This window comes from Phyllobates terribilis, unplaced genomic scaffold (genome assembly GCF_046119375.1).
Source record: "Phyllobates terribilis strain yellow unplaced genomic scaffold, ASM4611937v1 Scaffold_1__5_contigs__length_1240528914, whole genome shotgun sequence".
Taxonomy (NCBI): Eukaryota; Metazoa; Chordata; class Amphibia; order Anura; family Dendrobatidae; genus Phyllobates; species Phyllobates terribilis.
In genome coordinates, this window is record NW_027362761.1 from 301,984,667 (window position 1) to 302,011,655 (window position 26,989).

Consider the following 26,989-nt stretch of genomic DNA (forward strand, 5'->3'; position numbering starts at 1 on the left):
TGGGCACGACAGTCCCTGTCCCTGGCTGGAGTGGGGGGAGGGAACACTGAGGAAGGGGAACCCTGTAGTGCAGGAGCAGGGAGGAAGCAGTTCCTGGGTGCATTGAGAAGGGAGTATAAAAGGTGGGCACCATCTTAGTTCAGTGCAGAGAAGTCTGAGCAGAAGTGGCAGGGAGCAGGGGCTCTGCATGAGCTCTGCTCCGGAGGCGGGCCTAGTAACAGAGGCCCAGGCCTGGAAGAGGGAGAAGGAAGGAAGAGGAGCGGAGAAGGCTCCAGGAACGAGGAATGAAGGGATCCCAGGGGTGCGGACGGGCGAGTCGCCACCGCACGCCCGAATCCACCTGCGTGGAGGGGTCAGGCCAAAGGGGGAGACCGGTCCCCGAAACTAGTGGAGGCAGGAAACGACAATCAGCTAGAAACCGGAGGCTGTGACATTTTATGTGGCGCAGCCCCTCGCTACACCCGCTAGGAAGGCACCACATAGGGTCAGGGAAACTGGCGCCAAGTTTACCAAGAGGAGGCCCGAGGCAGCCGGACAGAAGGGTTGGTAAGAAAGGCCAGACAAAGGACACACAAAGGGGGTCCTGTGAAGCGCTCCAAAGTTATCTGGGAGTTGTCTGAGCCCCTCAACTGGTGAGCACAGTACGACATGGGCAGCCGTTACCTGCAGACGTGGTCTGGATAATAAGAACTGTGAGTAAAGGCCCTGGACTGCATCACTGACTCCGTGTCGTTACTGCTGCTGCCCTGCACCATCACCCCCATCCTCCGCATACACTGCCCTGAGGCTATACTTCTCCCGTGGGGAGTTATGCTACGCTCTGCTGCACCCACAACACCAGCCTCAGCGGTCTGCCCTGCAGCGGCGGTTCACTCTGACCGCAATCCACGGGTGGCGTAGTCGGACATTTAAACATCAAAACCACATAAATAGTTCCGCCACTGGTTTGACCATCCTGAGCCACGGAACCGGGTTGCCGCCACGAAGACTACAACCACCAGCATCAACCAAAAAGGGTCCGGCTCCGGGTGTCCCAAGGCCCAGGGGGTGCATCAGAACATTTTCATCACCTTTCACAATCACCAATGGGACAAGGCAGGGATGTCCTCTGTCCCCTCTCTTATACATCCTAGTGACGGAGCACCTGCTCTCATCAATTCGCCATAACCCCAATATTAGGTGGATTGAGGTGGGAGGCACCGAGTACAAGTGCTCTCTATTTGCTGATGATGTCCTAGTATATATCACTCAATCACATATATCCATCCATGCTGTTATGGCTGAAATAGATCACTTTGTTACATGGTCAAATTTTAAAATCAATGCAGCGAAGTCTGAGGCCCTTGATGTCTCCCTCCCCAAATCCATATAGGATTCCATCCAGTCCAACTTTCCCTTTGCCTGGCCCTCACAGGGTATCAAATACTTAGGAATTCCTATTCATAGAGACCTCTCCCATCTATGTTATCTTAATTTTGGGCCCTTTATTGAACAACTCCATACAGACCACGGTTGGCAAGTTAGAACTGTAAGATTCACTACGTGAACCACTGGTGTTTTGTGGAAAAGCACATGTACACTGTGTTCCAAATTATTATGCAAAAAGTGTTTAGGAGTGATAAGGGAAGAATTTGTTTGTTTGTCAGTTAAACTCATTGATGGTGATGTGTGTCAGGGCTCTTTATATCACTGTAAGCAATTGCAGACACCTGTGCTAATTAGTTTGGCAGGTGTGTCCAATGAAAGGCAAGACTACTTAAGAAGGTTGTCTCACATTATTAAGCAGCCTACATTTTCTGCCAAAATGGGAAAGAAAAAGGATGTGTCGGCTGCTGAGAAGCAACAAATTGTGGAGTGTTTAGGTCAAGGCATGACTACAATCAACATTGTGCGATGATCAGGATGAAGTGTCTTGGCAATCAAGAAGTATGTAGCTGATTCACAGTACACACGTGTGCGTGCTGATAAGGGCAAATTGAGGACTCTTTCCTACAGGCAATTACGTCAGGTTGAAAGAGCAGCGGCAAAAAAGCCTTGTCAAAGCAGCAGACAAGTTTTTGAAGCTGCTTGTGCCTCCAACGTCCCCCGAACAACAAGATGCAGGGTCCTTCAGAGGTTTGCAGCTGTGCATACGCCATCCTGTCGACCTCCTCTATCCACTTCACACAAGCAGAAACGGCTCCAGTGGGCCAAACATTACATGAAGACTGATTTCAAAACTGTTTTGTTCACGGATGAGTGCCGTGCAGCGCTCGATGGTCCAGATGGATGGAGTGGAGGATGGCTGGTTGATGGAAACCCCACGCAAACACGGCTACAGCGCGAACAAGGAGGAGGTGGAGTAATGTTTTGGGCTGGAATTATGGGGAGAGAGATTGTCGGCCCCTTTAGGATCCCTGAAGGCGCTAAAGATGAACTCCATAATGTATGTGGATTTTCTCAAACAGCACTTCCTGCCATGGTTCAAGAAGAAGAACCGTGTATTTCACAGCAAGATCATTTTTCTGCATGATAATGCACCATCTCATGCTGCACATAAAACATCTGCATCTCTGGCTGATATGGGCATAAAAGGGGACAAACTTATGGTGTGACCCCCATGCTCCCCTGACCTGTACCCCATTCAGAACCTTTGGAGCATCATTAAAAGGAGTGTCTATGATGGCGGGAGGCAGTTCACATCTAAGCAACAGCTCTGGGAGGGTATTCTGTCCTCATGCAAAACAGTTGAAGCAGAAACCATCCAAAACCTGACAAATTCAATGGACGAGAGAGTTCAGAAGCTCCTTTCGAACAAGGGGTCCTATGTGAAAATGTAACATCACCTAGAATAAAGTTTTGAGTTGAAAACTGTTTGTTTTCAGTTTCTAACAACCTGCTAATGCTTATAATTTCAAAAATGACCATTTTTTTGGTCTTTATTAAAATGAAAAGGTTGATCGAAAAGTTTGGGGGATCTAAGAGTGTGGCAACCCAGTAGTCATGATTACTTCGAATTCTGACAATATGAGGGTCATGCTGCAGGTAGTGCAGCAAGAAGGCACTTATGTGTCTTGCGCATCTCGGAGCCCCAAAATTATTTTCCGGGCTAGATGCAGCTAAAAATTATTATTAATTTTAAATCTGGTGAAGCTTTAGTATAGATGGCGTAATAGGATCAGTGCTGCACACTGCTACAAAGCCGAAATTATTTTCCAGTCAAGATACAGATAAACATGATTAGTAATTTTAAATCTGGTGGAGCTTATTATAGATGGCCTAATAGGATCAGTGCTGCACACTGCTACAAAGCCCAAATTATTTTCCAGTCAAGATACAGATAAACATGATTAGTAATTTGAAAGCTTAAAACGGTTGGTAGGGTGATTTTAACCAATCATCAAGCTTTTACTCTCCCCAGGATGACACAGGGGTAGAAAAGTCGTTTCGGATCCATGATTTGTTCATCTTTATGAACGTGAGTCTGTCTACATTATCAGTGGAGAGCCGCGTGCGCTTATCTGTCAGCACACCACCAGCAGCGCTGAACACACGTTCAGACAGAACGCTGGCTGCGGGGCATGACAAGATCTCCAAGGCGTAAGTGGCTAGCTCCGGCCATTTATCCAGATTGGAAGCCCAAAAAGAGCAAGGGTCCAGTGACACAGTCGTGGCTTCAGTGTTTACTTGGAGATACTCCTGTACCATCGTCTCTAGGCGTTGACTATGTGTCAGACTTCTTGTCTCCTGTGGCCTTGCAAAGGATGGGCTAAAAAAGTGGTGAAATGCTTCCGCAAAATTGATGTTACCAGCAGATACTGTGGTTCTGTTACGGTTTGAGTGCTGAACACTTGACGGTCCCACGGTTGGCAAGTTGGAACTGTGAGATTCACTACGTGCACCACTGGTATTTTGTGGAAAAGCACATGTAAGATTCTGCAACAGTCTCTGCTGATACTCCTGCATGCGTGCATCCCTTTCTATGGCAGGAATAATTTCTGCAAATTTACTTTTGTACCGGGGATCTAACAGTGTGGCAACCCAGTAGTCAGGATTATTTCTAATTCTCACAATTCGAGGGTCATGTTGCAGGTAGTGCAGCAAGAAGGCACTCATGTGTGTTGCTCATCCAGGAGCACCAAGTCCCTGTTGTGTTGGTGGCGAGGTAACAATCATGCTTCCTTCCTCTGTCCTCTCCCCCCAACCTCGCACAACAGAAATGTGATCAAGGTCTCCCTCATCTGATGAGTCTTCCATCAGTTCGTCCTCCACTTCTTCCTGGGCTCCTGCACCTTCCTCACTAGTTTGGTTGCTACCATGCGCCCTGGTAAACCATCTCCCCCACCCTCACATGCCTGCCGCCTTGGTGCTGCCGACCGTCTGGACCTTGCAGATGTTAGCCCTTCCGCATACAACTCCTCCTCCTCTGCTTCCTCCACCTCCTCTTGTGCCACCACCTGACTCCGAATTCTGTTTAACATGTGCTCCAGCATGTAAATCACCGGAATAGTCATGCTGATAATGGCATCGTCGGCACTAAACATCTTCGTCGCCATTTCAAAACTGTGCAGAAGGGTGCATAGGTCCCTGATCTGAGACCACTCCTCCTGCGTGATTTGCCCCACCTCTGGATCTCGTTGGCCCAGGCTATACGTCAGAACGTATTGCACCAGGGCTTGTCGGTGCTGCCACAGTCGCTGCAACATGTGCAGAGTTGAATTCCACCGGGTAGGCACATCGCATTTTAGCCGGTGAAGTGGCAGGCCCAACGACTTCTGTAGAGATGTAAGTCGCTGAGCTGCGGGATGCGAACGGCGAAAGTGAGCACACAGCGACCGTGCCCTCTGCAGAAGGCCATCTAGTCTGGGATAGTGGGCTAAAAATTGCTGGACAACCAGGTTCAACACGTGAGCCATACAAGGCACGTGTGTGACATTGCCCCGGCGAAGGGCCGCACCCAGGTTTGCAGCATTGTCACACACGGCCTTCCCTGGTTTCAGGTCCAGTGGAGACAACCATTCATGAAATTGGTTCTCCAGAGCTGACCACAACTCCTCAGCTGTGTGACTCACATTTCCCAGACATTTCAATGTAAAAACCGCCTGATGACGTTGAGCCCTACTGCCAGCATAGTAAGGAGGTGTGCAGGATCCCTTCTGCGCAGTTAGAAAGCTTGTGGCATGACCAGACAGGCTTTGGGTGCAGGTGGAAGACCGAGAGGAGGTTGAGGAGGCAGAAGCAGTGGAGGAACTTTGACATAAAGAGGATTGACGCACAACTCGTGGGGACGGCAAGACTTGGACAGCAGCCCCTTGTCCTGCTGTCACCATAGTTACCCAGTGCCCAGTCAGCGACATGTAACGCCCCTGTCCATGCCTACTCGTCCAAGTGTCTGTGGTGAAATGCACCCTGTCACACACAGAGTTTCTCAAAGAAGCGGTGATGTTGTGTGCGACATGCTGGTGGAGCGCAGGCACACCTTTCTTTGATAAGTAGTGCCGACTGGGCATCTGGTACTGGGGCACTGCGACGGACATAAGGTCTCGAAAATCCTCTGTGTCCACCAGGCGGAAAGGCAGCATTTCTGTAGCCAAGAGCTTGCAGATGGTGAAATTCAACCTCTTAGCTTTCTCATGGCTAGGAGGAAATGGTCTTTTACTTGTCCACATATGAGGGACCGAGGGCTGGCTATTGTGCTTAGACGGGGTTGATAAGGGTGTCCCCGGCAAACTGCCGGTCTGTGAGGAAGATGCAGGCGGACATGTTAGGTTGCCTTGATCCAAAGGTGGTGCTATCTATGTCGGACAGCGCTCAACACCAGCTGCTGTTACCACCTCCAAAGAAAATGATGACCTGCCAATCACGCTGGCTGTTGCGGGTAAAGAGGTGGCAGGTCTGCGCCCCAAAACAGGTGTGACTGCTGTCCCCCCAGTCACAGAGGATGAAGAGGCCGCGGATGCACAAGATATGGCAGACGGTGATTGGCCCGGCCGGCTAGGCCGCATTGTAGCACACTGAGCTTCCCACTGCAACTTATGCTTCATGTCCATGTGCCGGTTCATGCATGAAGTACTCAAACTATGTATTTTTTGGCCTCTACTTAGCTTTTGCTGACAAATGTTACAGATAACACGAGTTGGGTCATCTTTATCGATCTGAAAAAATGCCCAGGCTATGCAAGGCTTAGCACCCATGCGACCTGAAGAGCCACCACGACTTGTGGTGAGAGGCAGAGTTGTGTTTGAGGATGCAGTTGTTGACGTGCTTCCAGTACTACGTCTCTGTCCAGGAAGGCGCAACCTGACTTCGGCGTCACTAGCATCTTCCTCCACCTCCTCTGCTGACCTCACCTCTTGGCTGACTGTGGGTTGACAGTAAGTGGGATCTCCAACCTCATCATCATCACCCTGTGCGTTATCACACCCGTCGTCCCCAGAGCCAACCTCTTCCTGCCCTGACAAAAAACTAAAGTTGTCGCTCCAATCAGGTATTTGAGTCTTATCATCGTCTTCCTCATTGTCTCCACCAACAGGAGTTACAGTTTGGGAATGAGGGTCTACATTATGGTCAGAACATTCTGCGTCTGGTCCTGGATCCGACTCATAAAGATTCTGGGCATCAGTGCAGATCATTTCCTCGTCTGGATTCACAGAAGCGCTGGAGTCGACCTCTGATTCTCAGGCTATAGTATGAGTAAACAGCTCTGCAGACTCAACCATCTGTTCTACCTCATACTCAGACGGGCAGCTGGAGATTTGGGAGCTGTGAGGAAGCAAGTGCGATTGGGGTGACACCTTTGAGGACTGGAGTATTTGTGATTTTGAAGTTGATGTGGAGGAGAGCCCACTTAAAGGAGCACTTGATATCCGTTGAAGCACCTGCTGTTTTTGTGCCTCATCTGGAATTTGTAGCGATTGGCGTGGCCGTAAGAAAGGGATCTTATCACACTGTCCGCTAAAAGAAGTAGACATTTAATTTGGCTGGAAGATGGTCTTTCTTCTGCAGATGTTACTGTTGCTTTAACACCTACCCCACGGACACAACCTTTTTTCCCCTTCCCAACACGCCTATTCCCCTTTCCACCAGCAGCAGGCCTTTTTCCACTCATTTTGGTGGATAACTAATTCACAACTCTGGAGTTGTTTGCACAAAAAAACAATGGATGGGAACCGAGCAGAGCTGAGTGGCCAAACTGTGGTATTAGGCCAAAACTATTGGCTGGGTTAGATGCAGAAAAAAATTATATTCAATTTGCAACCTGATGGAGGTCTGTATAGATGGATTAATAGAACAAGTCCCACACACAGCTAGAAGCCCAATATTTTTTCAGAGGTAGATGCAGAAAAAAATATATTCAGTTTGCAACCTGATGGAGGTCAGTATAGATGGACTAATACAACAAGTCCCACACACAGCTAGAAGCCCAATATTTTTTCAGAGGTAGATGCAGAAAAAAAAATATTCAGTTTGCAACCTGATGGAGGTCTGTATAGATGGATTAATAGAACAAGTCCCACACACAGCTAGAAGCCCAATATTTTTTCAGAGCTAGATGCAGAAAAAAATATATTCAGTTTGCAACCTGATGGAGGTCTGTATAGATGGATTAATAGAACAAGTCCCATACACAGCTAGAAGCCCAATATTTTTTCAGAGGTAGATGCAGAAAAAAATATATTCAGTTTGCAACCTGATGGAGGTCTGTATAGATGGATTAATAGAACAAGTCCCACACACAGATAGAAGCCCAATATTTTTTCAGAGGTAGATGCAGAAAAAAATATATTCAGTTTGCAACCTGATGGAGGTCTGTATAGATGGATTAATAGAACAAGTCCCACACACAGCTAGAAGCCCAATATTTTTTCAGAGGTAGATGCAGAAAAAAATATATTCAGTTTGCAACCTGATGGAGGTCTGTATAGATGGATTAATAGAACAAGTCCCACACACAGCTAGAAGCCCAATATTTTTTCAGAGCTAGATGCAGAAAAAAATATATTCAGTTTGCAACCTGATGGAGGTCTGTATAGATGGATTAATAGAACAAGTCCCACACACAGCTAGAAGCCCAATATTTTTTCAGAGGTAGATGCAGAAAAAAATATATTCAGTTTGCAACCTGATGGAGGTCTGTATAGATGAATTAATAGAACAAGTCCCACACACAGCTAGAAGCCCAATATTTTTTCAGAGGTAGATGCAGAAAAAAATATATTCAGTTTGCAACCTGATGGAGGTCTGTATAGATGGATTAATAGAACAAGTCCCACACACAGCTAGAAGCCCAATATTTTTTCAGAGGTAGATGCAGAAAAAAATATATTCAGTTTGCAACCTGATGGAGGTCTGTATAGATGGATTAATAGAACAAGTCCCACACACAGCTAGAAGCCCAATATTTTTTCAGAGGTAGATGCAGAAAAAAATATATTCAGTTTGCAACCTGATGGAGGTCAGTATAGATGGACTAATACAACAAGTCCCACACACAGCTAGAAGCCCAATATTTTTTCAGAGGTAGATGCAGAAAAAAATATATTCAGTTTGCAACCTGATGGAGGTCTGTATAGATGGATTAATAGAACAAGTCCCCCACACAGCTAGAAGCCCAATATTTTTTCAGAGGTAGATGCAGAAAAAAATATATTCAGTTTGCAACCTGATGGAGGTCTGTATAGATGGATTAATAGAACAAGTCCCACACACAGCTAGAAGCCCAATATTTTTTCAGAGCTAGATGCAGAAAAAAATTATATTCAATTTGCAACCTGATGGAGGTCAGTATAGATGGACTATTAGAATGATGCTATGCCCAAAAGATTTTACTTCACTAGGTGCAGTAAAAAAATTGGTATTCTATACACAGGTGGTATATCTTGCAACACAGATAGGCTACTCCACTGACTAACACACTCTGCAATAGGCCAAAAAGGATTAGCTTTGCTAGATTCAGCCAAATGCTGTGAAAAAATCTTGCACAGCACTGGCACAGACCTGCCTGGCAAAAACTGATAGGAACTGATGTAACCTAGTCCTGAAAAGGACTCCAATTACAATTAATCTTTACTCCCACAATCTATCTATTTAAGAGCACACACCTGCCTGATAAAAGTTGTAGGAAATGCTGTAACCTAGTCCTTAAAAGGACTGCAATCACAACTATTCCCTACTCCCAAGCTATCTGTAGATTTGTGCGAAAATTGGCTTGAAATTAACAAGGTATAGCGCACACAGCAACAGCGGTGCCGTCTAACACGCAGCTGCAGCAGTGAGAAAATGGTGGCGACGGGGAAAATGGCTTGGTTTTATAGGGCAAGGACATGTGACATACACTGCCAATGACACATGCCCTTGCTTGTGTGAAAAAAAGCACTTCGCTCCGTGTGTGCGCTGCTGATAGGCTGACAGATTGCACCTCCCCACTCCAAATGCGGGAAAGAGAAAAAAAATGGAGATCTTCATTGTTCCTGCAGAGATCCATCCCCTGCCCCTCCCCCCACCCCGCTGTACACTCAAACTGCGTATTAACATTAATTTTCATCATTACTGAGAAAAAATCCAGTTATGATTTTGGTGCACGAACAGTTATCGAACATAACCTCGAACAGCCAAATTTTTCTCAAATTGTTCGTGTTCGCCGAACGGCTCGAACACCGCCCAAAACAGCTCGAATTTGAGATTGGCGAACAGTTCGAGTAGAACAACGCTCATCTCTAACTGAGATGCCACCACAGCCACTGAATCTAAGTGAACCACAGCAGGACCGTGTTTTCTCTGGTCTAGATCAGCCATACCTAGCCAACCCTCCAGACCATGGTGTATTTTCAACCTTTAGTCCACTTCCCTCACTAACCCCCTATGTTTCCACTCCTGTTGCTGCTTCCCCCACCTTTTCCAACACCCAGTTCTGGCCCTGATTATATTCTTGTACCTTATTATAATTTTAATTTTTGTTTGTTTGGTCTCCAGTTTTTATTTTTGTCTAGAATTAATGTTTTTTTTTAAATTTTGGTCATGTTTTGGTGTATGGCATAAATATGCCTTTTTTATATTTGTATTGTTGTACCTTACTAAATTAAAAGAGTGTTTTGTTCAATCTGATTCATTTTCTTTTACAGCTTATACAAAAAGGCAAATAAATGTAATGTTCAAGCATATAGTATCTGAATTTCACAATCTTTTTGATTTTTAATTTTTTTTATAGAGAAATGGGGACTTAAAGTATCTAAGCAGGGCTAAAGCAGTGATGACTTAGCCCAGGAAGTTGGGACCTTTTATTGTTTTTTCATGTGTAGTTTAGTCTACAATATTTTGGCGTTGTTTTATATCCTTCAAATTTTTGTAAAAAAATGACGTGGGATCCCCCTTATTTTTATTAACCATCTGAGGGAAAGTAGACAGCTGGGAGTTGGTGTTATTATTCTGGGAAGGGGCATCTATGGATCTACCCAGCTTATTAATAACAGCTCAAAGATGTCTTCGTAGCCTTTACTGGTTATTAAAAAGGGGGGACCCCCCAAAAAATGATGCGGGATCCCACCTATCTTTAATAACCAGCAAAGGCTAAACGTACAGCTGTGGGCTGATATTAATAGGCTGGGAAGGGGCTGTTGATATTTGCCCCCTCCCAGACTATTAACACCACCCCAGAAATGCCGAATCCATTAGATGGGCCAATTCTGGTACCTCGTCTAGGCTTTTCCCGCTTGGCCTGATGCTTTGGCAAGTGGGGTAATGGTTTTGGGGTTAATGTCCACTTTATAATGTCAGCTGACATCAAGCCCAGGATTTAGTAATGGAGAGGCGTCTATACGACACCCCATTACTAACCCCATAATTTTAAAGCAAAAAACACACACAGAGAAAAGTCCTTTATTTGTACAAAACACTCCCCGACCCTCTTTTATCCATTTATTATCTTTAACAAATCAAATATTCCAAATTGGTCACGCTGCGAGCAGTGACGTCAGTAAGGTTATCTCAGTTCAGTTCATAGCCGATGAACTCTGGTCACCTTACTGACGTCAGCGCTCGTCACTGCAGGTGCATTCTCATGCTACTGTCAGTATGTGCCACCTGGCTTGCTGAGCGGTTGCTCATGTCACTGCTCAACTCACCATCTGGATGTAGCAGAGATGGAGATCGTCGCGGCACGTGAGATGATTTAATTGCGGACCTCATTGGAACATTTGTACTCACATGACGCGATTACCCAATATTTGTACTCGCATTGTATTCGCATGACACTCACAGGACACACGTCCTACTTTTCAGGAACAATATTGGAGCAATTTTATTTACGCTGATGAGTGCGAGCCCTAAAAATTATACATCTCAAACAAAGACAATTATTTTAAAAGCATTCTAATATATTTTTTTGACATTAAAACCAGTAATACCCTGGACTTTTGTTCAAGTAATTCACTTGACCTCCCATTGTAAGGCTACGATCACAGTATCAGTATTTGGTCAATATTTAACATCAGAATTTGTAAGCTAACACCAGGAGTGGGCCAAAAATGCAAAAGTGGTGCACGTGTTTCTATTAGACTTATTCTCTGATTGTTCCTCTCCTGGTTTATGCTTACAAATGCTGATGTGAAATACTGACCAAATACTGTTAGTGTGAATGTAGCCTAATAGCAACACCCTATTTCTATTTCAATGCTTTCTATCTTTGCAAATCTCATCTCCCAGGGGTATTTGTAACTAATTACTGAATATAAATTTGATATAAATTCCTTGGTTTTCTCAAAAAAAATAAATCTGAAAATTGTGACATGCATTTGTATTCAGCCCCCCGGAGTCAATACTTTGTAGGACCACCTTTTGCTGCAATTATTGATGCAAGTATTTTGGGATATGTCTCTACCAGCTTTCCGTGGAGGCTGAAATTTTTGCCCATTGTTTGCAAACAAGCTGTAACTCAATGAGATTGTATGGAGAACGTCTCTGAACACCAATTTACAAGGCTTGCCACAGATTCTCAATGGGATTTAGGTCTGGACTCTGATTGGGCCATGCAAACACATGAATATGAAATCTAAAACATTTCATTGTAGCTCTGACAGTATGTTTAGGGTTGTTGTCCTGCTATAAGGTGAACCTATGTCCCAACTTCAAGTCTTTTGCAGCCCCTAAAATGTTTTCCTCCAGGATCACTGTCCCTGCTGAAGAAAAGCATCCCACAGCATGATGCTGCCACCACCATGATTGATTGTGGGGATGGTGTTTTCAGGGTTATGTGCAGTGTTACCTTTCCATCACACAGAGCGTTTTGCATTTAGTCCAAAAAGTTTCATTTTGATCTCATCTGACCAGAGCACCTTCTTCCATATGCTAGCTGTATCCCCTACATGGATTTTTACAAACTCCAAAATGGACTTCTTATGGCTTGCTTTCAAAAATGGCTTTCTTCTTGCCACTCTTCCATAAAAGTTATATTTGTGGAGTGCAGTGTATGACTAAAAGTTGTCCTGTGGATCTCTGCAGCTCCTCCAGATTGACCATAAGCCTTTCGGCTGATTTTCTAATTAGTGATTTCCTTGCTTGGGTTGTTAGTTTAGGTGGACACCATGTCTTGGTAGGTTTGCAGTTGTGTCATACTCCTTCCATTTTTGGATGATGGATTGAACAATGCTTCGTGAGATGTTCAGAGCTTGGGCTATTTTTTATAACCTAACCCTGCTTTACACTTCTCCACAACTTTATCCCTGATCTATCTGGTGTGTTCCTTGGCTTTCATGATGCTGTTGGATCATTAACATTCTCACTCAAACCTCTGAGGCTTTCATAGAATAGCTGTAGTTATACTGAGCTGAATACAAATATGCATCACAATTTTTAGATTTATATTTTTAAAATAATTAGAAATAATGTATAATTTCCTTTACATTTCATAAATACTTGCTATTTTGTGTTGATATATCACATAAAATCCCAATAAAATCCATTTAAGTTTGTGGGCGCAACGTGAAAAAAGGTGGAAAACTTCACGAGGTATGAATAGTTTTTTAAGGCTATGTGCCCACGTTGCGGACCTGAAGCATATTTTTTTCCCTGGCGGGAAAATCGCATGCGGATATTACATGCGGTTTTCCCGCCAGGTAGAAGCGTTTGTGAGGCGTCTTTGCATGCATTTCCGCATGCGGGTTATCAAGCACTTCTCCAAGCATCACTTGGAAAAGTGCTTGACAACTTGTTCAGAATGGTAAAAAATAAAAAAATAAACTTTATACTCACCTTCTGATGCATTCTCTGCCCCGTCCGGAGGCTTGAGCGGCTCACGCTGCTGTGTGCAGGACCTGCGGTGACGTCATTGAGTCATGTGGTGGGTCACATGACTCAATGACGTGGCAGGTCCTTCAGACAACAGCGCGACGGAGGGAAAACATCAGAAGATAAGTATAAACTTTATTTTATTCTTTTTTTTACAGGTTCTTTGGTACCCAGGTCTGGATGAGAGTCTCCTCTCCTCCAGACTTGGGTACCATCCGCACATTGATTCCGCAGCGCTTCCGCAAAATTAATGAACATGCTGCGGATTTTTGACTGCAGCATATACGCTGCGGAAAAATCCGCAGCATGGGCATTGACATTGCGGAATGCCATTGGGGACCATGGGGTGCGGATCTACATGCGTTTTTCAAGCGTTTACGCTGCGGAAATTCCGCAGCATATACGCTTGAAAAATGCTACGTGGGCACACAGCCTAAGACACTGTATATAGCTATATGTAAATGAAGCATTCGATCTTCGTTATTGTTTTGTTACACACACCATCTGTATACTTTATTCAGAAGATTTTATTTTGCTTTTTCTTCCTAATTTTATTGCTAAGCTGTGAGCTGTGACATCATCTCACTAAACATAGGTGATGAGGGTGTCTGTGCTTTGTGATGACTGCTATACTGTGGGATATGATAACTTCAAAGACTTATTGGAAAGCCCATGGCCAAGGTCTTGCAAATTCCTTCTGGCTGATGCAATGTTCTGCTTTGTGAAAATAGCTGCAGATACTTTTGGCTGCTCACACAAATCGAATCGCAAGTTGTTCAAATTCGCTGAAATTTAAAAAAAAAAAAATCAGCACAAATTTAATATGTATTGAATTGGTTAATTCATCTCTAAGTAGAACTCTTTGGCGCTATGTCAGTGAGATCATTAGTACAATTTGATCCATTTGTGGGTTCCACAAAATACCATGAACACAAAATTCACATCTCATATTGGGGAACAAAAGCTTGAATTTTTAGATGTAAACAGAGAACATTGAGACTTGTGCCTTTAGGAAAGTCTACTGCCACATATTGTCATGTCAGGCATCACCTCCTGGTCAGTTTATATAGCTAAGAAAGATAAGTAGTGATGATTAGTGTTGAGCATTCCGATACTGAAATATCGGGTATCGGCCGATATTCGCGGTATCGGAATTCCGATACTTAATTCCGATACTTTTACAATATCGAATACCGGAATCGGAAGTTCCCATAATGCCTGCGCTCTGCAGTGTCTCTGAAGGATGACAAGCTGAATGGCAGCGCTCAGCTGCGATCCAGCCTGTCATCAGAATGCCATCCCAGCGTGAGAGAATTCTCCTGATTGTTTAAAAGCCGGCGGCTTTAAAACAATCACACAGCCCCATACTGCTTCCCCGCAGCCTCCCACCCCGATCCTCCGCTCCCCTCGCCACCTCCCATCCCGATCGTAAGTTAGGACCGGGCGGGGAGCACAGCACCAAGGAGCGGGGAGCGAAGGACCCGGGTGGGGAAGCCGGCAGTGAAAAGACTTCACCGCCGGCTTTCCCGTTCTGTGCTGCGCTTTCCCGCCGGTTATTTCAAATGAATAGCTGAGGTATCAGGTGATGCCGATCAGCTGTTCATTAGAAGTAGCCACGGTGCCCTCGGAGGGTTTATGTGAGTTCATGCTTGACTGCATTGCATGAACTCACATGAACTTTCCCACGGTCGCACAGGTCAGCCTCACCTCCCAGACCCGTCATGATTAGTGTGTGTGGGTGTCTGTGCGATGTGTGCGGTGTCTGTGCGATGTGTGCGGGTGTGCGCGATGTCTGTGCGATGTCTGCGGGTGTGTGCGGTGTCTGTGCGATGTCTGTGCGATGTCTGCCGGTGTCTGTGCGATGTCTGCCGGTGTCTGCATGCAGGCAAACATAGGCCGATGTGACACTACTACTCCCATCGGCCTATGTCTGTCCCCCGTCCACTCGTGCCAGCAGGATCAGCTCGATGGGAGCAGTAGTTCCCATCAGCCTGATCCTGCTATTTAAACTGCCCCATGGTCCCCAATAAATTTTAAATTCATTTCATTGGTGGCCAGTGGTTACCTACAATAAATTAGTTCATACATTACCTGTCCCCGCCGATCGCCACCTAAAATAAAGTAAAAAATAAAAAACTACACCTATACTCACCTAGACACCTAATTCCCCGAAGCCATCGATCTCCTGTAATAAAATATAAAATAATAAACCACAACCTTATCCTTACCCCTCCGTAGTAGTCCACGAGTGTCCCACGATGATCTCCAGTTTAGAGCAGCCACATAGAATGTGACCGCTCTGAACCGCTGCCGCCGCTAGAATGATGGGGCCGTAAAGCAGCCACGTCACTGCATAAGCGGGTTCGCCGGAGTTCAGGCAGCGCTGCTCCGGTTAGCTCCTTTACGGCCCTGCTGTATCGTGAGAAATTCCCACGGTACAGCAGTGCCGTAAAGGAGGTCTCCGGAGCTGCGCTGACTGAATGCACTCCGGTGACCTCAGTCAGGGCTCACGCTGCCGGGAGCGGACATGTTCCCGGCAGCGTGAGCTTACAGCAGCCATGACAGCTGTCACATTTCCAGATGTGACAGCTGTGCATGGGAGATCAGCGCAGGAACGTGGACAGGTAACTATTTTTTTTTAGTAAACTAAGAATTAAATAAAATGGTGTGTTTTATTTCAAATAAATTATTTTTTTTCTGGGTGTAGTGTGTGTTTTTTATTTTTAACACTTTGTAGGTTAGTAATGGGGGTGTCTTATAGACGCCCATCATTACTAACCTGGGCTTCATGGCAGCTGGCGCTGACATGAACCCCACCACTATTACCCCCTGCCACCGCACCAGGGCAGCGTGGAAGAGCGAGGCTAAGTGCCAGAATTGGCGGAATCCAATGGATGCGCCATTTCTGGGGCGGTTGACGGCTGGTGTTTCTAGCCTGGGAGGGGGCGAATATTCATGGCACCCTTCCTGGGCTATTAATATCAGCCCCCAGCTGTCTGCCTAGCTTTTGCTAGCTATTAAAATAGGGGGGACCCCACGTCATTTTTTTGGGGGGGTCTCCCATTTTAATAGCTAGTAAAGGGTAGGTATTCAGCTGGGGGCTGATATTAGTAGCCTGGGAAGCTCCGTGGGTATTACCCCCTTCCCAGGCTTCAAACATCTGCCCCAGCCATCTGCTTAACCTCCGCTAGAGACTAAAATTATGGGGGATCCCACGCCAATTTTATTTTTAATAAATCCTTTATTTTAACACTAAATGACACTTGATGGGTTAATAAAGATGCAGTCCCTAAATTATTATTTATTTTTTAATTAATTTTTCCCAAAAATTTTGATGTGGGCTTTGCCATATTTTTGTATGCCAGTTCAGGTACAGCAGGCTGGAACGAGCTGCCCCCAACTCCCAGCTGCCTATTTGTACGTGGCCGGACACAACAATGTAGGGAAGCCCTTTTTTTTAAAATTATTTCATGAAATAATTTAAAAAAAATTGACGTGGGGCTTCGCACTATATTTGTGTCCAGCCAGGTACAGCAGGCAGGAACGGGCTGCCCCCAACCACCAGCTGCCTATTTGTACCTGGCCGGACATAACAATATAGGGAAGCCCTTTTTTTTTTAATTATTTCATGAAATAATTTTAAAAAAATTGATGTGGGGCTTCGCCCTGTTTTTGTGTCCAGCCAGGTACAACTAGGCAGCTGGGGGCTGGAATTCGCAGCGCTGGGAGGCCCAAGCTTTCTGGGCCACCCGCGCTGCAAATTGCAGCCCTCAGCCACCCCGGAAAATGGCGCGTTCATAGAAGCGCCGTCTTCTGGCGCTGTACCCAACTCATCCAGGTCCCTGGTGCGGTGGCTCACTGGGTAATAAAGGGGTTAGGGCCAGCTTGGCATTATCAGCTGGCCCTAAGCCCGAAATTCATGGGGTCACGCCAATATTAGACATGACCGCCATGAATTTCTAGTAAAGTATTTAAAAAAAACACAACACCCAGAAAAAAGTCCTTTAATTGAAATAAACACACAATTCTTTATTGTTCTAAATAAAACCATACTTACCGTCACGCCCATTCCAGCTGAAGCCAACGATCACCTGCAATAAAAGAAAAATAATAAAGCAACCTCATCCTTATCTTTCCATGGTTCCCACGACAGCTTCAGCTCTGCTACATCGAGATGACAGGCTGGACCGCAGCAGAACGCTGCCATCCAGCCTGTCATCCCGCAGACACTGAGAAGCGCAGGCATGCTTGCGCTCCTCAGTGTCTCGCTGTGACGGCATAAAGATGAGCCGAGGTCATGTCCAATGAACTCTGCTCACCTCATGTACGTCACTGACAGCGTGGGAGAATTCTCCTGCACTCAGCGCTTCAGCGTGAGAATTCTCCCACGCTGTCAGTGACGTGCATGAGGTCAGCTGAGTTCATTGGACATGAACTCACCTCATGCACGTCACTGACAACGTGGGAGAATTCTCACGCTGAAGCGCTGAGTGAAGGAGAATTTTCCCACGCTGTCAGTGACGTGCATGAGGTGAGCCGAGTTCATTGGACATGACCTCGGCTCATCTTTATGCCGTCACAGCGAGACATTGAGGAGCGCAAGCATGCCTGCGCTTCTCAGCGTCTGCGGGATGACAGGCTGGATGGCAGCGTTCTACTGCGGTCCAGCCTGTCATCTCGATGTAGCAGAGCTGAAGCTGTCGTGGGAACCATGGAAAGGTAAGGATGAGGTTGCTTTATTATTTTTCTTTTATTGCAGGAGATCGTTGGCTTCAGCTGGAATGGGCGTGATGGTAAGTATGGTTTAATTTAGAACAATAAAGAATTGTGTGTTTATTTCAATTAAAGGACTTTATTCTGGGTGTTTGTGTTTTTTTTAAACTTTGACTATGGGGTTAGTAATGGGGGTGTCTTATAGACGCCTCTTCATTACTAACCTGGGCTTGATGTCAGCTGGCAATATAAGCTGACATCAACCCCAGCACTATTACCCCACTGCCACCGCTACAGGGCAGTGGGAAGAGCGAGGCTAAGTGCCAGAATTGGCGCATCCTATGGATGCGCCATTTCTGGGGCGGTTGACGGCTGGTGTTTCTAGCCTGGGAGGGGGCCAATATTCATGGCACCCTTCCTGGGCTATTAATATCAGCCCCCAGCTGTCTGCCTAGCCTTTGCTAGCTATTAAATTAGGGGGGACCCCACGTCATTTTTTTGGGGGGGTCCCCCATTTTAATAGCTAGTAAAGGCTAGGTATTCCGCTGGGTTCTGATATTAGTAGCCTGGGAAGCTCCGTGGGTATTACCCCCTTCCCAGGCTTCAAACATCTGCCCCAGCTGCCTGCTTAACCTCCGCTAGAGCCTAAAATTACGGGGAACCCCACGCCAATTTTTTTTTAAATAAATCCTTTATTTTAACACTAAATGACAAGTACAGTAATCAACACTGTCACTGTACTTCATATATATGTGACTGACATGTTTCTATCTATCTAATCTTTGTGTGATTCTCTATTCCTTCTATTCTAAATTGTCGGGTACCGCTGCTGAATTGCCGGCCGGCTTTTTTAAAGAGACGGTGCATGAAAACACTATTATTTTTTTAAATAAATCCTTTACACTAAATGACAAGTACAGTAAGCAACACTGTCACTGTACTTCATATATATGTGACTGGCATGTTTCTATCTATCTAATCTATGTGTGAAGCTCTATTCTTTCTGTTGTAAATTGTCGGGTAACGGTGTATGCCGCTGATGAATTGCCGGCTTTTCGCGTAATACATTCTACATTATTCTTAGTTGTTTTACTTCATGTAGAATTAACCTACAAGGAAAGAAAGGGTTTATTTTCATTCCGATATTTGTGTCCCATTGACTTGCATTGGTTTCCGGTATCGGAATCGGCGATATCCGATACTTTTTGGGTATCGGTGCGATCCAATCCGATACGATATTTCCTGATATCGGAAGGTATCGCTCAACACTAGTGATGATAAGATTTTTAAACAGCAAACTTTGGAACTGAAAAGGGGCTAATACAGAGATGCTATCCCAGTAAATTACCGGAAGCAATTATACAGAAAGCATTCGCTTGAACCACCAGGATATTCTAAAAAGCCCATAGAGCCTGACTCATCCTGAGTGAGCCACTATATTCAAGTGGAATTGAATTCTACTCAAATTTTACAAAAAGCCATATTCACCACAATGTGGATTTTTTGTATTTTGCTTCCATACAGATTCAGCAAAATGCTGCCATTATCTGCTATGTTTCTGAACTATAAAGAGCCATGGAAAAGTTAATGAATAGAGAGAAAACTGTACTCATCTTATCACTCGCCTTTCTGTCTCCTCCACTCTTCACTCTCACCTGTCCGGTCCTCATCACATTTTCTAAGCACCACTGTGAGCTCTGTATCTACAGGCTTCTTACCAGTAGATGGAACTTCCGACTCTGTTGAGGCCCAGGATGGTTCTGCACATGCACTTGCAATGACATAACTACGTTGTTACCTTCTATGACATTCTGTGCCCCGCCCTAGGCCTCAAAAGAGTCAGAAGTGACGGTGTAACATAGTAACGTAGGTTGAATAAAGACCTAGATCCATCAAGTTCAAATTCCCTCCCCAAATTGTACTCCCTACACTAGCACTACAGTAACTTACTAACTGGGACTAGGCCTCACAAATGTATTATCATTATTATTACCATTTTTAGTATTGCCGCACTATTACAATTAAAAATGTACCCGTTTATAATTTATTTTTTTAAATTAGTTTTATATTTTGTATTACTCTTGTGATTCTAATAATGGTATTACTAAAATCCCTATGCCTAAATATGTTAATCCAGAAAAAGGCAAAAAGCCCAGGACACATTCAGCTAATTTGCGTCACAGGGGAAAAATTCCTTCTTGACCCTAAGAAAAGGCGATCAGTCCTAGAACCCTGGATAAAACCTAAATATGATACTAGTTATGTAATTATTATTACCGTACTAATGTATTACTATTGGTGTAACATTTTGTCTAATTTAACTGTAACCCACAATGTTATGTGTATCGAGGAAATCATCCATCCCTTTTTTGAAAGCTGTTATAGTGTCTGCCATCACTACCTCTTGTGGTAGAGCATTCCACAGTACGTCTCCTCTCACTGTAAAGAACCCTTTCCTGTTTAGGTGCTGGAATCGTTTTTCTTCCACTCATAATGAGTGCCCCATGGTCCTTAGTATGGTCTTTGGAAGGGATAATTCATGTGCTAGTCCTTTGTACTGACCAAACATATATTTATACATGCAAATGAGATGCCCTCTGAGTCGTCATTTTTCTAAGCTAAACAAGCTTAAGCTCAACAAGCTCAATCTAGTTGCCAACCTTTGAACTGGCTCTAACGTCTGAAAATCCTTTTTAAAATGTGGAGCCCAAAACTGGATCTCATATTCCAGATGTGGCCTCACCAGTGAGTTATAAAGGGGCAACGGTACGTTGGGATCGCAGGATTTTATTTCCCTTTTTATACATCCTAAAATCTTGTTTGCTTTTGTGGCTGCTGCTTGACATTGAGTACTGCTGCTCAGCTTACTTGTCACCAGAATACACAAGTCCTCCTCTTCTGTAGTCCTGAGTATGCTCCCATTTAATGTATATGCAGCAATAGGATTATTACGTCTTAGGTGCATTACTCTACATTTATCTACATTAAACCTCATTTGCCAAGTGTTTGCCCATTCAGTCATCTTATCCAGATCATTCTGCAATATTGTAATGTCAAGATGAAATTTTAATATCCTACATAGTTTAGTGTCGTCAGCAAAGACTGACACTTTACTCTCAATCCCATCCCCAAGGTCATTAAGCTTGAAGAGGCCCAAGGATCCAATACTACAAGGACAATATACTTTGGGTCTGGTGAGACAATACATTTGCAGAAAATAACTTTTATGCGAATCCAATCACTCGGGTAAATACAAGCGAACAGTTGAATTAGAAATTTTTCTTACCTGCTTTTCTCTACATACCACAATTCTTATTTACAAAACCATGTCATCTGTTTTTCTGGACTTTATTTATGATATTAGCCCTGCCTTTACTGTCTAAGACTCTTGCACTTTGTTTGAAGATAGCATGCCTGTTTATTAGTATGTTTTTGTAGTGGAAGGGGGAAATGGAGAAGATGGTGGAAACCCAACTAAACACAAGTAGAATATGCACTTTGTGCAGATGTTGCTCATAGTTCTATTTAACCAGTGTTACAAGGTAACAATTTTACAACTCTTTTTTCAGTTTCATAATTTGAAACATTCAATTATGACAACAATTGTACCTCCGATAATTTGTTCTTAGACTTTGTTTAGTATTCAGTAAATAAAATTCATTAAATGACTATACTCCTGACTCATACAGTTATAATAACAAAATGCTAATGAATGTATCAATCTTATACCCCAGTAATGTAACACAATTTATAAGTCAGGAACAAATTGTAATTCTTCTTTAGTATTCTATAAATGCACATGATTGAAGATAATATTTTGAAGTTTAGTTGGCATATATTACATTTCAAGCGGTATTTTCTTGAAATTTCATGTCCATATGGCTTGGCAGATTGCATATGTGGGAGTATTTTTTCTCTTTTCTATCTTTTCAATAACAGTTATTTTTCTATCTTTGTATCTTTCCACAATAGTCATATGTGTGTATGGGTGATGAATTTGTATTGAAATGTTTATTTCCAATTAATTTAAACCCATATTTATTCGTGTCTTCCTCGGTTTGACACTAAGGTTCTGTTCACATCTATCCATCGGAGCTATTGTTTGGAAGAATTCCCTGACATGTATATATGCAACAGAAGCCACTAGCCATTGACACCAGCCAACCCCACAGGGTTATAATTACTCACATACTGCAGCATAATAATTAACATCCTCCTATGATTATAGCATCCTGGTGCTGGGTGTGGAAACAACCTTGTGAGGCAGAGACCTGTTAAGTGCTGTGTTATGTCCATCAAACTGTCAATTAGTGGTGTGGGTGGGGTTATAAAGGGCTCAGCACTCATAGTACTGTTATGTCTGCAGCAGAGAAAACTGTGATTTTATCACAACAACTGCACCCAGTAAACTAAGTGATAAGTCACTGGAATTGCTGCTCTCAAATGAGGTAGCAAAAACCTGGTGACTGATTCCCTTTAATGTCTCATTTGAATATGAATTAAAATTCTTAATATTTCAGCATTACTAAAGCCCCTGGACAGCCAGAGGGATATAAACAATTACTGCAGGATTGACCTGGGGGACATATGGCCCTCAACCTCCTGGCCCAGTCTCCCCCAAGTTATTAAAGTTAAAAGATTCACAAAACCTTACACGCTGAGTTTATAAATCAGAAGAGGCTCAGCTGGTGTGTGGAGACTAGCTTCTATGTCTCCTATCCAAAGCACAGCACGCAAAGAGGTTTTCCTGCTCTTCATTCTTCAACGTGCCCCCAGAACCACCAGCAGTTGTGTCTACATTTCTAAAGGAAGACACAACTGCTACAACTGCTATAGTATTTAGAAATACTTCTAAAGATTTGTTTATGTGTTTAATATAATAAAGGAACTGTTGGGCATGGTATTTAGATATGCAGACACATTGTGGGGGCAGAGGGGACCTAACAGGTTCCCTTTAAGTAAGCACACAGCCTCTGATTGTTTTATCATTCTGCTCTTCACTCATTCTTCTCTCTCTCCTGTCCACAGATTACAATAAGCTGTGTAACCTAACACTTTACTGTGCATGCAGTCCATCTTGAAAAGTGGAGAAAGAAGTAGATTACTTTGATAACATGTATTACAAAGTTTCTTATACTCACCTGAACTATTCATTTATGCAAGGTATATTGGAAGCACAGTAGTCATTTAACCCCTTTCCGACATGATACGTACTAATACGTATCTGTGCGCATCAGCCTGTGTGCGGGCGGAATCGCCGCTGGGTGTCAGCTGATTGTTACAGCTGACTCCCAGTGCTATGTGCTGGGAGCGGTCCCGCACATTAACATCTGAAATGCTGCAATCGAAGTCGATCGCAGCATTCCGGTGACAAGAGGAGGTAAGCGCCGGTACTCACCTCCTCTCCGGCGTCCCGCGATGTCTGAGGCCGGTTCCCGTGGTTGTCATGTGACCCGGACATGTTCATGACACCAGGAAGATACTTTGATCATACGCAGTACACGATCAAAGTATCTTCTCCCTCTGCAGCTGTGACAGCCTGTATAGCACAGGGATGGTGCTGCATTCCTGTGTTATACAGGAGATCAGAATATAAAAAGTGAAAGTCCCATAGTGGGACAATGTGTAAACATTAAAAAAGAATCAGAAAGTCGAAAAAAAAATTGTAAAAATCTTAAAAAAAATGAAAAAAATAATCCCCAAAAAATAAAAATATATTGTACCCATCAATAAATTGTATTATGAAAAAAAGCAATAAAAGTACACATATTTGGTATCGCCGCGTCCGGAACGACCTGACCTATAAAACTTTCCTGCTAGTTAACCCCTTTAGTGAACACGGTACAAAAAAATAAATAAAAAACGAGGCAAAAAACGATGCTTTATCATCGTACCGCCAAACAAAAAATGGAATAAAATGCAATAAAAAAGACGAATGTACATAAAAATGGTACCGTTGAAAACGTCATCTAGTCCCACAAAAAACAAGCCACCATACAGCTCCAATGGCCGAAAAATATGTTATAGCTCTCAGAATAAAGCGACATAAAAAATATTCCTGGATTGTTGGTTTTTGTTTATTCTGCCTCCCAAAAATTGGAATAGAAAGCGATCAAAAAATGTCATGTGGATGAAAATGGTACCATTAAAAACGCCAACTCGTCCCACAAAAAACAAGCCATCACATGACTCTGTCGGCTGAAATATGGAAAAATTATAGCTCTCAAAATATAGCGATGCAAAAACTAGTCTTTGCAAAAAGTGTGACAGCTGTCAATAATAAAAACCCGCTATAAATCTGGTATCGCTGTAATCACACCAACCCAAAGAATAAAGTCGTCTAATCACTTATATGGCAAGAGGAAAAGCGTAAAAAATAAACTTTAGGTTTGTGCTAGAGTTAGGGTTGTGCTAGGGTTATGGTTAGGGTTAAGGTTGTGCTAGGGTTAGAGTTGTGCTAGGGTTGGGATTTTTTCAAAAGTAAAGAAAAAAAGTGACGATATGGCGACTAGTGTTGAGCGCAAGTGCTCGCTACTTGTGTTTGCATTGGGTGCTTGGGTATGCACAGAGTATCGCGGGTACTCGAGTGACAAGCTCGAGTCTCCGCCCCATATGGTTCGCGGCCAAAAAAACCTGGTGGGGATTGCCAGCCATGCACGAGCGATCCCCACATGTTTCTCTATGGGTGTCTAACAACTGTGAAACATGCGGGGCGGAGACTCGAGCATGTCACTCAAGCACCCACGATACATGGTGCACACCCGAGTACCCGATGCAAACTCAAGTAGTGAGCACTTGCGCTCAAGACTAATGACAACTTATTCAATATGATCACCTAATGTTATCAATTTCTGTGTCATACCTCTGGGTTCAAAATGTTCACTATGCCCCTTCATAAAATTCTTGAGGCATCTAGTTTACAAAATGGGGTCACTTGTGGGGGGTTTCCACTATTTAGGCGGGCTCTCCAAACGCGACATGATGTCTGCTCTCGATTCCAGCCAATTTTGCGTTCAAAAAGTCACACAGTGCTCCTTCCATTCTGAACCCTGCCATGCGCCCAAACAGTGTATTTTCCCCACATATGGGGTATCAGTGTACTCAAGAGAAATTGCACAAAAGTTTTTGGGGTCCAATTTCTCCTCTTACCCTTGTGAAAATAAAAAATTTGGGGCTAAAACATCATTTTTTAAAAAAAAGTTAGATTTTTTTATTTTCACTGCTCCATGTTATAAACTTTTGTGAAGCCCCTGGGGGTTCAGAGTGTTAACCACACATCTAGATAAGTTCCCTGAGGGATCTAGTTTCCAAAATGTGGTCACTTGTGGGGGGTTTCCACTGTTTAGGCACATCAGGGGCACCCCAAACGCAACATGGCATCCGCTAATTATTCAAGTAAATTTTACATTCAAAAAGTCAAATCGGCTCCTTTCCTTCCGAACCCTCCCGTGCGCCCAAACAGTGGTTTTATCCCACATATTGCAAAACAAATGGTATGGCACAATTTCTTTTCTTACCCTTATGAAAATGCAAAATTGGGGATTGAAAAACATTTTTGTGGGAAAAATTTCAAAATTTTATTTTTACAGCTCAATGTTATAAACTTCTGTGAAGCATCTGGGGGTTCCAGGTGCTCACCACACACCTAGATAAGTTCCCTGATGGGTATAGTTTCCAAAATGGGGTCACTTGTTGGGGGTTTCCACTGTTTAGGCACTTCAGGGGCTCTCCAAACGCAACATGGTAATCGCTAATTATTCAAAATAATTTTACATTCAAAAAGTCAATTGGCACTCCTTCCCTTCCAAACCCTGCCATGCGCCCAAACATTGGTTTGGCGCCACATGTTGGGTATTGGCGTGCTCAGGAGAAATTGCACAATAAATTTTTGGGTCAATTTTTTCCTGTTACCCTTGCAAAAATAGAAAACGTGGGGTCTAAAATAACATTTTTGTGCAAAAAGTAAAATGTTCGTTTCATTTTTTTCTTCCACTTTCCAAAAATTCCTGTGAAGCACCTGAATGGTTAAAAAACTTCTTGAATGTGGTTTTGAGTACCTTGAGGGCTGCAGTTTTTAAAATGGTGTCACTTTTTGGTATTTTCTGTCATAAAGGCCCCTCAAAGTGACTTCAAATGTGATGTGGGCCCTAAAAAAATGTTTTTGTAAATTTTGTTGTAAAAATGAGAAATTTTAACCCTTATAGCTCTCTAATAAAAAAATATGTTGGTTCCAAAATTGTGCTGATGAAAAGTACACATGTGGGAAATGTTATTTATTAACTATTTTGTGTAACATATCTCTTTGATTTTGTTACGCTCACGCCCGGACTGACTGTTGTCAGCGCGGTTAGAGGTCCCACTGGGCCACGAACCGAGGACTGCCTGGAGGGGCGTGACTAGGAGCCTCGCCAGATCCGACCACGAACACACAGCGGCTTAATTGACTCCGTTGTCTGAAGAGGGACATGGGAGGTGGCCCAGGTGCTACTCCAGGTTATACCCCGGTCACAGCTGTTGACCCACACTGGGGAATGCAGGAACTGGCAGGTTTGGCAGGTATGCAGACAGGCGGGTGCTGGCCGGTACGACTGGTATGCAGACAGGTGGATACTGGCAGGCACGGCTGGTATGCAGGCAGGCGGGTACTGGCAGGCACGGCTAGTATGCAGACAGGCCGTTAATGCAGACAGGCGGGTACTGGCAGGTGGGGAAATAGGCTGGATAGGGACCAGTAAAGACTGGGATACAGGAACAGAGCCGCAGGTGCGGTGGACAAGTGGAGCAGAGCGGAACCGCAGACGCGGAGGACAAGCGAGCAGAGCGGAGCCGCAGACGCGGAGGACAAGCGGCAGAGCAGAGCGGAACCGCAGACGCGGAGGACAAGCGGAGCAGAGCAGAGCGGAACCGCAAACACGGAGGACAAGCAGAGCTGAGCAGAGCGGAACCGCAGACGCGGAGGACAAGCGGAGCAGAGCGGAGCGGAACCGCAGATGCGGAGGACAAGCGGAGCAGAGCG